General features: G+C 39.5%; 1 non-coding gene across 1 annotated transcript; it reads right to left on the bottom strand.

Moving 5' to 3' along the window:
• Positions 1–11,022: 11,022 nt before the first annotated feature.
• TRNAN-GUU lies at positions 11,023–11,096 on the bottom strand. The gene has a single exon. It is a non-coding gene; the product is annotated as a tRNA-Asn (tRNA).
• Between the last annotated feature and the right edge of the window lie 907 nt (positions 11,097–12,003).

Genomic DNA, 12,003 nt, shown 5'->3' with positions numbered 1-12,003 from the left:
AGGAAAAATAATAAGAAAACTAACCACTCCTAGGAGACTTGTCCCATGGATACTATGGCCCCTCACCCAGGTCCCCTTCAGGTTCAAGGCTGTTGCTGGGAGTAATTATTGGCTGTTGATGGCTCACAGCTGAATCCATTTTCTGGAATTGACCTTGGTTAAAGGAAGTTGCCTCAATACATTTATGTCTCTTCTTCAAGGGCAGCCCACAATCCAATGACTGGATTCAATGCAGGGATTCAAAGACCCAGCCCTGGTGCCTTGGACTGATACATCTCTGAATGCTCTTTCAGCCTCGATGCTCCCCCTGGAACCAGCTGAGGCTACTGATGCAGCTGCATCTCAGTTCGGCTTTTTCCTCTGCTCACTACTATTTTCTCCCTGGTTTCCTCAAAGGAGTTGCTTCTGAGAGCACTCTTCAATAAACTCCTACATGCAAATCTCAGAGTCTCAGGGCATCTGACCTGCAGCGCTAGTGCTGGAAGTGATCCTAGGAAAGTGGCTTTAAAATGAGATTGCAGGCGCCTGTAATCCCAGCACTTTCGGAGGCCGAGGCGGGTGGATCACGAGGTCAGGAGATCGAGACCATCCTGGCTAACACGGTGAAACCCGTCTGCACTAAAAATACAAAAAACTAGCCGGGCGTGGTGGCCGGCGCCTGTAGTCCCAGCTTCTCTGGAGGCTGAGGCAGGAGAATGGTGTGAACGCGGGAGGCGGAGCTTGCAGTGAGCCGAGATCGCACCACTGCACTCCAGCCTGGGCGACAGAGCGAGACTCTGTCTCAAAAAAAAAGAGAGAGAGAGAGATTGCAGGCACAGCCAGATCACCCACTGGCGGGCAGGTACTGAAGACCCATCACTGGGGATAGATGGAGCATGGATGCCTCTGGCATGAGACAGTGGTGCAAGTATTAAAACGTTCCCGGTGTGAGCGGGCATTGGATACCAGCAAAAGGGAATGTACTGGCAGATGAAGTATTTTAGGATTTTGAGAGATAGAAAAAGTGGTAATTACAAGGATTAGGGAATTGGCTGCTGCTGACAACAGTGGATGCCCTAGAGGAAGACAATGAAAGGCTGAGGTTAATTAATCACCAATTAAGGGTAAGCAGGAAAGTCAGATGGCCTCTTCCACACCATATAAAGAGATTCTCATCTATGAGCCAACACCAAAAAAGGCTAAGAATCAAGCCCGAGCCTCAACAATAAGAGTAACAGAGCTTCGGAAGAGGTTGAATAAGGAGAGGGCCTGTTGGGAAGAAGTTGACCTTAAGGCATGGCATGGGGGCATCTTGAATTCCCATGTTCCGCCCAGACTCTGGGCCTACAGAAGTGGCCCACTTCATCCTGTCAAAGGCCAGCACAGCCTGCTTGCTTGAAGATGATGCAGTCATCTGCCTTGCAAGGCCACAAGCACTCCTTTCAGATCCACTTCTACTTTCTCTTTTGGACATCAGATAAATGAGTAGGGTTGAGTCATAACATGAGCCAGCCTCCTGAGAGAGGGAAGAGATGCTCTCAAAAGGAAATGTAGGACCAAGCTGACATATACCATCACAAACCAAGAGAGTACAAGATAAGGCTGAATAAAGGAGGGCCAACCAAGACAGAGCATTGTCCTGTGAAACAGGATTTAACCCTGACAAGCAACCTAGGAGTTGGTGACAACACACTACAAGATTTCAGAAGCTTGTAGAAAACATGGCCACATTATGTGAGAGAAAGTGCTGGAACTTCCATGACAGACAGGAAAATAAAGGATCAAAAGGTTAGGAAAATGGTCTAGAGTGAATATACCCTGTTGAGTGCTGGAAAACCCACTCACCAATGATAGACTGTGGGAGGGGCCAGAGGACACTGTTTAATAAAGCAATGAAGTCATCGGGATGAGGGGCACCAGCAGCTCTGTGAAGGTCAGTGTGGCTGTCCCCTGTGGCTTGGGCTGAGATTGGGGATACTGGTACAGAACTGGGCTCCCTGATAATAATGGGGATGATAGTGTCCTGCAGTGATAAGGGCAGATTGTGGGCTATTATTCTAATGGCTGGCAAGTTTGGACTGAAAGAGGGAGAGGTGTCTGACTCACAGAGATGTGAAGCTGGTTAATGGAACATAGCATCTGTAGGGACATCTTGGATGAGCAGCCAATAAGCATATTACTCAAATTATACAATCAGGATAAATCGAGACCAAGAGTGGTGGCTCGCGCCTGTAATCCCAACACTTTGGGAGGCTGAGGCAAGAGAATTGTTTCAAGATCAGCCCAGGAAATGTAGGAAGATGCCCACATCCCTATAGAAAATTTAAAAATTAGCCAGGCATGGTGGCATGCATCTGTACTCCAAGCCACTTGGGAGGCTGAGGTAGGAAGATCCCTTGAGCCCAGGAGTTTGAGACTGCCACGAGCCATGACGACACATGTCACTGAACTTCAGCCTGGGCAACAGAGTGAGACCCCCATCTCCAAAAAGAAAAGAAAAGAAATCAACCATGAATCTTCAGGAGACTGAGACCAATCACCCCAATAAAAATGACCATATTCTGCCTCAATTCTGGATCCGAGCCACTACTCAGGCTAGGAACTCACTGACTGAAGGATAGACCAGGTCCCAGGAAGAATTCTATCACCCACAGCAAGTATATATGATAGAGTCCCCAGTCCTTTTTCCAAAGGGACATATAGCCATTTGTGTGGGTGAACTGGGGGAAGAGGATTTCCTGACATTTCAAGGGTTTGAATTCACATTGATACTAAAAGATCCAAAGTGTTACCATGTCCCCACTCGCCATAGTTAGAGTGGGCACATTCACAAGCCAGGTAATAAATGCAGTCCTGGGTTCCACACCAGCTTGGGCAATGTAGGGAGACCTTGACTCTACAAAAGCTTTAAAAAATAGCTGGGCATGATGGCACACACCTGTGGTCCCAGCTACTTAGGAGGCTGACGTGGGAAGACGGCTTGAGCTCAGGAGGCCAAGGCTGCAGTGAATTAGGATCACGCCACTGCACTCCAGCCTGGGCAACAGAGCAAGACCCAATCTCAAACCAAATAATAAAAAATTTTTAAAAATTTAAAAACCAAGACATATGATTAAAAAAATGGTGGTTGTTTTTACTCACTGAGTTTTATGGTGGTTTATTATGCAACAGCAGATAACTAAGACAGAACCTGATATTTGGAAGTGGTATCTGCCTTAAAAAAAACTTGCAGTCTTACCTTTGGGACCAGGTGGTAGGCAGAAGATGGAAGTCCTTAAAGAGCCCATTATTGAAGGCTTAAAAGACAGTAATGAAATAGCTATTGGAGGCTGAAGGAAAGGGGACATATTATAATTTATTAACAGGAGGTACAAACTCCACAGAAGACAGTGGTGAAATGTCTTCTGCAGGAACATGGAAAACAGAAAACGTACATAAGGAATTCTCATAGGTCTGGCTGAGGATATTTATAGGCACACTGTTGAAAGTACTAATTGTTTTTATTTTGCTTTGTTTTTGTTTTTAGCTGCCTATGAAAAGTACATGAGGAGTAGAATAGAAAAACAAGATAAATGTACAGTTTTAAAGCGAAATTTAGGGGAAATATAAAGGAATCAGGATTTGGTTTGGTACCCCTTTGTGGGATGACCCTCTATTGAAATTTGTTTTCATTGTGAATAGAGTGGGAATATAAATTTTTGGAAGGAAGACCACAGAGGTGAAGAGCTACATCCTATCAAGGGTACATACCATCAACATGACTTAACACTTTTGGTATTGATCGTGATCACCTGGCTGAGGTAGTACTTGTCAGATTTCTTCACTTAAAGTTACTCTTTTCTCCTTTCCATACTGAACTATTTGGAAGGAAGTCACTTAAGGAGTCAGGAGTTGTGCTCCTCTTCCTTGAGGGCTTCCCTTCTCCCTCCCCTCCCCTCCCCTCCCCTCTCCTCCCCTCCCCTCCCCTCCTCTCCCTTCCCTTCCCCTTTCTTTTTTTTTTTTTTTTTTTTTTTTTTTTTTTTTTTTTAATGTGTAGAGACAGGGTCTCTCTATGTTGCCCAGGCCAGTCTTGAACTCCTGGCGTCAACTGATCCTCCTGCCTTGGCCTCCCAAAGTGCTGGAACTACAGGTGTGAGCCACTGGGCCTGGCCTTCAACTTGCTTTTTTAATTAAATGTGCTTAAATCTGTTTCTGGGTTCTGAATTGTTTCCATTGGTCTGCTTATCTATCCTTGCTTCAATATCACACTGTCTTACATAATAAGGGGGAAAAATCCCCACAAAATAATTTATATTTTCATTTTTAATTGTGATTAAAATGTACATAACATAAAATGTCCCATCTTAGCCATTTTAAAGGGTAGAGTTCAGTAGAATTAGTACATTCATGTTGTTGTACAACCAGTCCCTAAAACTCTTTTGATATTACAAAACTGAAACTCTATACTCATTTAAAAACAACTCTCCATTTCTCCCTTCCCCCAGCCACTGGCAACCACTATTCTACTTTCTATCTCTACGAATTTAACTAGTCTATGTACCTGATACAAGTAGAATTATACAATTCATACAAATCATCAGTTTGTCTTTTGTGAGTGATATATTTCACTTAAGCATAACATCTTCGAGGTTCCTCCATGTTGTAGCATGTGTCAGAATTTCCCTCCTATTAAGGCTGAATAATGTTCCATTGTGTGTGTGTGTGTTTATCACATTTTGTTTATTCATTCATCATTTACCAAGTTTCTATGGGCACCTGGGTTGCTTCTACTTTGTGGGTATTGTGAATAACACTGCTATGAACATGAGTGTACAAATAGCTCTTCAAGATTCTGTCTTCAATTTCTTTGGGTATATGCTCAAAAGTGGAATTACTGAATCATGTGATAACTCTATTTTCAATTTTTTGAGGAATCGCCTGCTGCTTTCCCATGATAGCCATGTAATTTTAAGTTCCCATCAACAGGGCACAAAGGTTCCAATTTCCCCACATCGTCACCAACACCTGTTATTTTATGTTTTTTTGGATAACAACCATCCTAATGTATGTGAGGTGGTTCTCACTGTAGTTTTGATTTGCATTTCCCTAGCGCTAATGATGTTGAGCATTTTTCATGTGCTTATTGGCCATTTGTACATCTTCTTATGGAAATGTCAACTCCAGCCCTTTGGCCATTTTTTGGCTGTTTAGTTTTTTATTGGTTGTTGAATTTCAGGAGCTCCTTCCATATTCTAGATATTACCTCTTTATCAGATACATAGTTTGTGAATATTTTATCTCATCTTGAGAATTACCTTTCCACTCTTTTGACAGGATCCTTTCATGCACAGAAATTTTAAAGTTTGATGTAGTCTATTATCCACGTTTTCTTTTATTGCTTGTGCTTTTGGTGTCATATCTACTCAAACAAATACATAAATCATTGTCAAATCCAATGCCATGAAGCCTTCCCCCTATGTTTTCTTTTAAGAGTTTTAGAGTTGTAGGTCTTATATTGAGGTCTGTAATCCATTTTGAGTTAATTTTTGCATACGGTATAAAATAATGGTCCAACTTCATTCTTTTGCATGGGATGTTCAGTTTTCCTACACCATTTGTTGAAAAGAATATCCTTTCCCTATTGAAAAATCCCAGCACTTTTGTTGAAAGTTGTTTTATTGTATATTTAGGGATTTATTTCTGGGCTCTCTGGTCTTCATCAATATAATTTGTGATGGTTAATTTTATGTATCAGCTTAACTGAACCACAGGGTGCCCAGGTATTTGGTAAAACACTGTTCCTGGGTGTGTCTGTGAAGGTGTTTCTGGATGAGTTTACCATGTGAACTGGTAGATTGAGTAAACAGATTTCCCTCCCCAATGTGGACAGGCCTTGTCCAATCAGCTCAGATTCAAACTAGAACTAAACCATTGGCTCTCCTGGGTCTTCAGTTTGCCAACTGTAGATCTTGGACTTCTCAGCCTTTCTAATCACATGAGCCAATTCCTTACAGGAAATATATACTGTTCCTGTTTCTTTGGGGAACTCAAACAAATACATAAATTTTAAGATAGAAAAACAGCATTCAAAATTGCATATAGAGTATGAGTTCAGGTATTTTTATATTAGAAAAAAGTTAACAAATTAAAGTAATATATATTTGTTGTAGACAACTTGGGAGGTAAAGCATAAAAAAGAAAAAAAAAATCAGATCCTCTCATTTTGATGTATTTAACTGACTATCAAGAAATAATTATAGATCACCTATGTAAGTAATTCAGTCTTATTGCAAAATAGGGATTATACTTTTTGGACAGTTTTGTATCCAGTGTTTTGTGCCTAATGCCACATTTTAACATTGCACAAAGGCATTATTTCTGAAGAACACTAAACATCTGTATAAATGCTTTTTATGTATTCTCATGTCTAAAGAATATACCACAATTTATTTCACTATTTCCATTAGTGTTTGATATTTTCTCTTGTTTATAATTTCTCACTATTTTAAGTAAAGTTGCAATAAACATAATTATACTGAAATTTTTATAGATATTTATTATTATAACCTTAGGCATATACCACTTTAATAATAACAATGAATAATTTTGTTTAAACAAAGTAAAACTTTTCTTGAGATTCTTGTACACTGATCCTTTCTTGAATGCGTTTCCTCAGTGGTATTTTTGGACTTTCCACAACTTTAAATATAGCTTTTTTCATATAGCTCTAGATTTTCCTCTTTTTTTTATAGTTTCAAAATGACAGGACAACTAATTTTTTTCCTCCAATATAGAACTCTGGGTTAAAATTCTTAAGATTTTTGGTTATATTATCTGGGAAATTATTGAGTTATCTTATCTTACAGTAACTCTGAAGATCAAGTCTCATCTTGGTTTTAAAATTTACACTTTATTTCCAAAAATAAAATTGAATTAATTTAAATGCCATAATCATTTCTAAAAGGTTGTTTTTGTTTTGTATCTTTGATGGAAAGGGATAAGAGCACTTTTTATTTGTTTATAGACAAAATTAAACCCTTCAAGTAAATAGCAAATTTCTCATATTTGCCTTAATACCACAATTTTTTTCTTACCAAGTCTATCATAGATGGTTAGGTCATAAGTGAGTAGGCATGGAAAATTGATTTCTAATTTCTATTATTTTTTCTAATCTTCATCTGTAAGTATTCCTCTGATACGGTGTTAAGGATTGAATGTTTCTGTCCCCCGCAAAACATATATTCTGAAGCCCTAATTCCCAATGTGACAGAAGCTGGAGATGGGGCTTTGGAGAAGTAATTAGTGTTACATAAGGTGATGAGGCTGTGGCTCTCATGATTGGATTAGTGTCCTTATGAGTAGAATATCAGAGAGCTAGAAATTCCTCTCCTAGGTACATGCACAAAAAAGGGGTCACATGAGCACACAGCAAGATGGCAGCTTCCCACAGGCCAAGAGAAGAGTCAGCAGAATAAAACCTACCTTGCTGGCACTTTGATCTCAGACTTTTCAGCCTTTAGAACTGTGAGAAATAAATTTTATCTGTTGTTTAACCCACCCAGTCTGTGGTGTTTTTTTATTGTAGGCTGAGCAGAGCAGACTAAGACACAGGATTTAGTCGTAAATTTATTTTTCAATACTGTTCAATGACAACTTAAAAATTCACATTTTAACCTAATAATCTGTATGTTTATAGTTTAAAACTTATATTTTGGTGACTGGTAAAAAAAAAAACATAAAGCGGAGTTCTGGGATGTTGAGAGCTGTTTACAAAGATGTGTTAACTTTATAAAAATGTATTCAGTTATACTCAATAATTCTTGTACATTTCTATATGTATTTATGCTTAATCAAAAAGTTTCCTTTTCATTCGTATTTCAGACAATTAAAATATTGAGATTTTTCTTAAAAATGTAGGTTTTAAAAATAACTTAAGATTTAAGTATTTGGTGTGATCTATAAACATAGTTTATTCTCACCCTATTCCTGTAAGCTCAAAGCTTATTTTCAACATGTAAAAACACAGAATACACTGACATTACCAAAAGGGATCAACACCGAGGACTTAAAATGAAATAATACAGTTGATAAAATTAACATTCTTACTTATTTAAAATGTTTCAAGTGCTTTAACTATTTTCTGGTTAAATGTATCATAGCTTATTCTACCCTCAATTCATTGCTGTTTTCAATTGTAGCTATAAATTGAAGAACATTTTAGGCCCTGTGTCCATCAAAATTCAGAGAAATAAAAGTTCATATTTGCATTATTCATTATCATGTATTATGCATGCAGAAACGGAGCAGTTCGGTTTCTTCAGGCTTTTTTTCCTAAACTTTGCATTGCATGACATCAGACATAAGTGTTAGAAATGAAAGCAGAGACATGTTAAACCATGTGGCTTCCTCCTAGCCTGCATTATGTTCTAAAGAAACACTTGCATTATAAAAATACTTTAAATGAATGATTTCTATGATTTTTGTGACAGATCTTTAATTTTTATCTATCATCTGTTTTGTCCTTTCCTAAATTAGATGAATAGTACACTCTCTAATGAGTTTTTATATTTAAATCATAGCAATTGGTTCACCTTTTATTATGTTACTTCAGTGAATTTCCCTCTGATTTTGTATATGCAGTTTAAGTGTACAACTCTATTAGCAATATTAGGAACATATTTACATACTCAAATATACAATATAGCGTTTTTAATGCTATTCAGCCTTTAATTAAAGCTTTAAATGATCTTGACATATATCTGGGTTTGGCTGGTATTACAGAGCCAAGAAATTAAGGACAGAAAGATGCTCCTCAGAAATAGCATTTATTGCAACATCTACAACCATGACACACTGAAATTTTATAAAGCCAATGCAATTATAAATATTTATGCAATTCTTCCAAATTGTTGCCCACCTACCTTTTTTTGTTTCTTGAGATAGGGTCTTGCTCTGTGACCCATGCTGGAGTGCAATGAAGTGATCACCATGCTGGGTTAATGTTTTATTTTGTGTAGACATGGAATCTCATTCTGTTGCCCAGTCTGGTCTCTAACTCCTGGGCTCAAGTAATCCTCCTGCCTTGGCCTCAAAAAAGTACTGAGACTACCGGTGTCAGCCACCCACGCTGGGGCCTACCTATCTTACCTGCCTACAAGAGCCAAGGAAATGGCCGAAGCACTTGTCCACATAATAACAGCAACTGCTTCTGCTTACATTAGAGGGGAGTTTTGCACTCAGCGGGGCACCTCCATTCCCATTTAATTCTCCTTCATTTTCTGGTCTCTAAATCATATTAATACCCAAAATAGGATGAAATAGAATGTACTTAGAAATTGAAGATCGAATTTTAAACTGCCACCTAGGCCCCTAGTCAAGTACAAATTCTGGTACTATCTCACAAAAGTGTCCCGAAACAGGGGTCTCCGTGGATGTCCCAATTCCCAAACATCAGCTTGGGGTCAAAGAATCCTTAGTTTCTAGACTCCATGGCCTGAATCTATCTCCTTCCAGGTTTTGCCTGTCTCTCTCTCTCATCTTGCCTTCTGTACCTAAATGCTAACAAATTGTTTCCCTAAGACACATTCCCCAGGAAGACTTCATGTTCACACACAGCCTTCATTTGAATAAAATTGACCAGCCCAATGAATGCATAATTTAACAATACCCTTTAGCACGCCATAAATGTTGTGTTGGTTTTTATTTTACTCCCTTTACGAGATTTGGAGCAAAATATTAACAAAACTTCATAAAAACCAATTCAAGTATCATTTTGGTTTTAAATTAACTAATTAGGTAGCTGTATTTTAGAGGAAGGAACTTCCAAGCAGGCAGTACAGCAGGGAGGAGCTTGGGCATGGGCCTGACTACCCAGGTTCCAAACTCACTGTGACTTCAAGCAAATTACTCAGCTGATTACTCAGTCGCACTGTGCCTCAGTTGCCTCATCTGTACAATGGCAGTAATAGGACCTGGAAGGCTTATGAAGATTACATACCTTTCTCCATGAAAGCGCTCAATAAAATTAGCCTTTATTAATATGTCAACTGAACTGAAATATAACGAAGAATATAAAACAATATATCCACAGGAATCATTTATACTAGTTCTTACACTTTTCTTCAAAATTCTCTTTCAACTTTCTGTAGTCCAAACCAAGACAATAATTGTTATGATGAAACTAGGATTATTTCTCAAAGTAATAAAATAAAAGGAAACTATTTTGAGAGGGCTTTGCATTTGGGGAAATAAAAGTAGGGGACGTTGAAAGTAGAAAGTTGAAGCGAATTATGTAGCAGCTTCACCTTTAATCTTTCTCATCCTTTTTTTTAGGTTTAACAATCATACTATTTTAAAAGAGGTTTTTCTCCTTTTCTGCATCGATGGGAAGTGTTGCAGGCTTATTCTATTCTCTAATAAATTCAAGCGTTTTAGTAGAAAAAGTGAATATAATATATATTCTTACAATATTGTCCACACGAAAGATTTACTGCAACAAAAATTATTTCTGTAGGCATTAATACCAGGAACAATTAATGTTTAAGTCGCAGACGGAGATGTTTACGCTGACAGGGAACAGACAAAAGGGCGGCCATGCTTGAACAAAATGTGAGAGTTTTCAGTTTGCAGCTCGAACTTGACACTGTTGAAATGCATGCATTGCGGTGGCCCCGTGACATTTCAGGCGTCCCGAAGCCCAGCAAGACCAGCCCGGGCCGCGTTCCCTGTGTACGCTCGGGCCTCCGGGAACGCGCACAACTGGAGAGGCGGTCGCGCGCGGCAAACCGGCCCGCGCGGCCTCTGCGCGTCCCCGCTCCGGGACCCTGGCGAGGCCTAGATCCCTGCGACGACCCCGGGGAAGGGCTGGCCGCGCTCACCTGCAGCCGGGGGAGGACAGCGGGGTAGCTCAGCACGGGATGAAACCAAAGGGCTCGCCGGCTGGCCGCGCAGTGTAAGGGTCGGTGGTTTCTCCGCTTGGTCCCTGGAAATCCACCCCAGCTTAGCCCGGAGGCCTGAACTCGATTTCTACAAAACTTCCCGCGACCAGCTCGTAAAATGAGGGCGCGTCCCTGGGTGGGCTCGAACCACCAACCTTTCGGTTAACAGCCGAACGCGCTAACCGATTGCGCCACAGAGACTCCCATGGTGTCTGTCCCTTCTGCCACAGCCTTTATGAAGAATAATAAAGGCAGTGTGCGGCTGTTCCTTTCTGCTTTCTGATTGGTACTATCAGAACCAAAATGTTTCATTTCATGTTTCCAACCCTCTTAATTCTATTTTCCACCTTTTAAGCATATCGAAAAATTATACAACAAAATCAAACAGCACTGCAGATTGCAAAATGTTAAAATACTGTTGCTTCCCCTCGCCAATTCCCATTTGGAACGTTGTATTTCAGGAAAATAATTATTTCTTAACAGTTTTATGAGGAAATCAAAGCTTTCATCTTGTGAGCTGAGAAACTTTCCCTTTGTTTCAAACAATTTGTCCAGTGCTTCGCTCGCTAATCTCTCGTGATTTACTTGTGTAGTATTCTCAAGGTCATCTGCATTGTATTTATTTGCCTGCTTTATTTTTATTTTCAGGTATTATTAAAGGCATAAATGAAATCCCTATTTGTTTTGTACTAAATACAGTACAATGATTTCACACTAACATTTTGTTACTGGAAAGAAACATCAGGGGAAAAAAGGTACAGGAACATTCCTTAGTTCCAGTGCGTTGTAGTTTATTGCTAAATCTGCCCTCCTCCCTGGAATTAGCTTACACACCCACATCGAAGACATACCACTTAAAACACACATCTCGAAGGATAATTAAAACCCGATTTGAGGAAAGAGAAGTTAAAGAAGAAAAAGGAATGATCTATAACTAACTCCTGAAAATTTTTAGCACAGAAACACTGCAGGCAAACATGTTCCATTCCTATAAATACTTAAACGAAAATCTTTTCCTTTGTGTGAATGTTTCCTGGTGCCTTTTAACGTACTCTTCTAAGTTCCGAACGCTCTTTTTCTCCCTTCTTCTCTCCTCAAATAATTGCGA

Source organism: Theropithecus gelada, chromosome 9, assembly GCF_003255815.1.
Source record: "Theropithecus gelada isolate Dixy chromosome 9, Tgel_1.0, whole genome shotgun sequence".
Taxonomy (NCBI): domain Eukaryota; kingdom Metazoa; phylum Chordata; class Mammalia; order Primates; family Cercopithecidae; genus Theropithecus; species Theropithecus gelada.
Note: the sequence above shows the minus strand (reverse complement) of the source record. Positions and strands in the feature narration are given on the sequence as shown.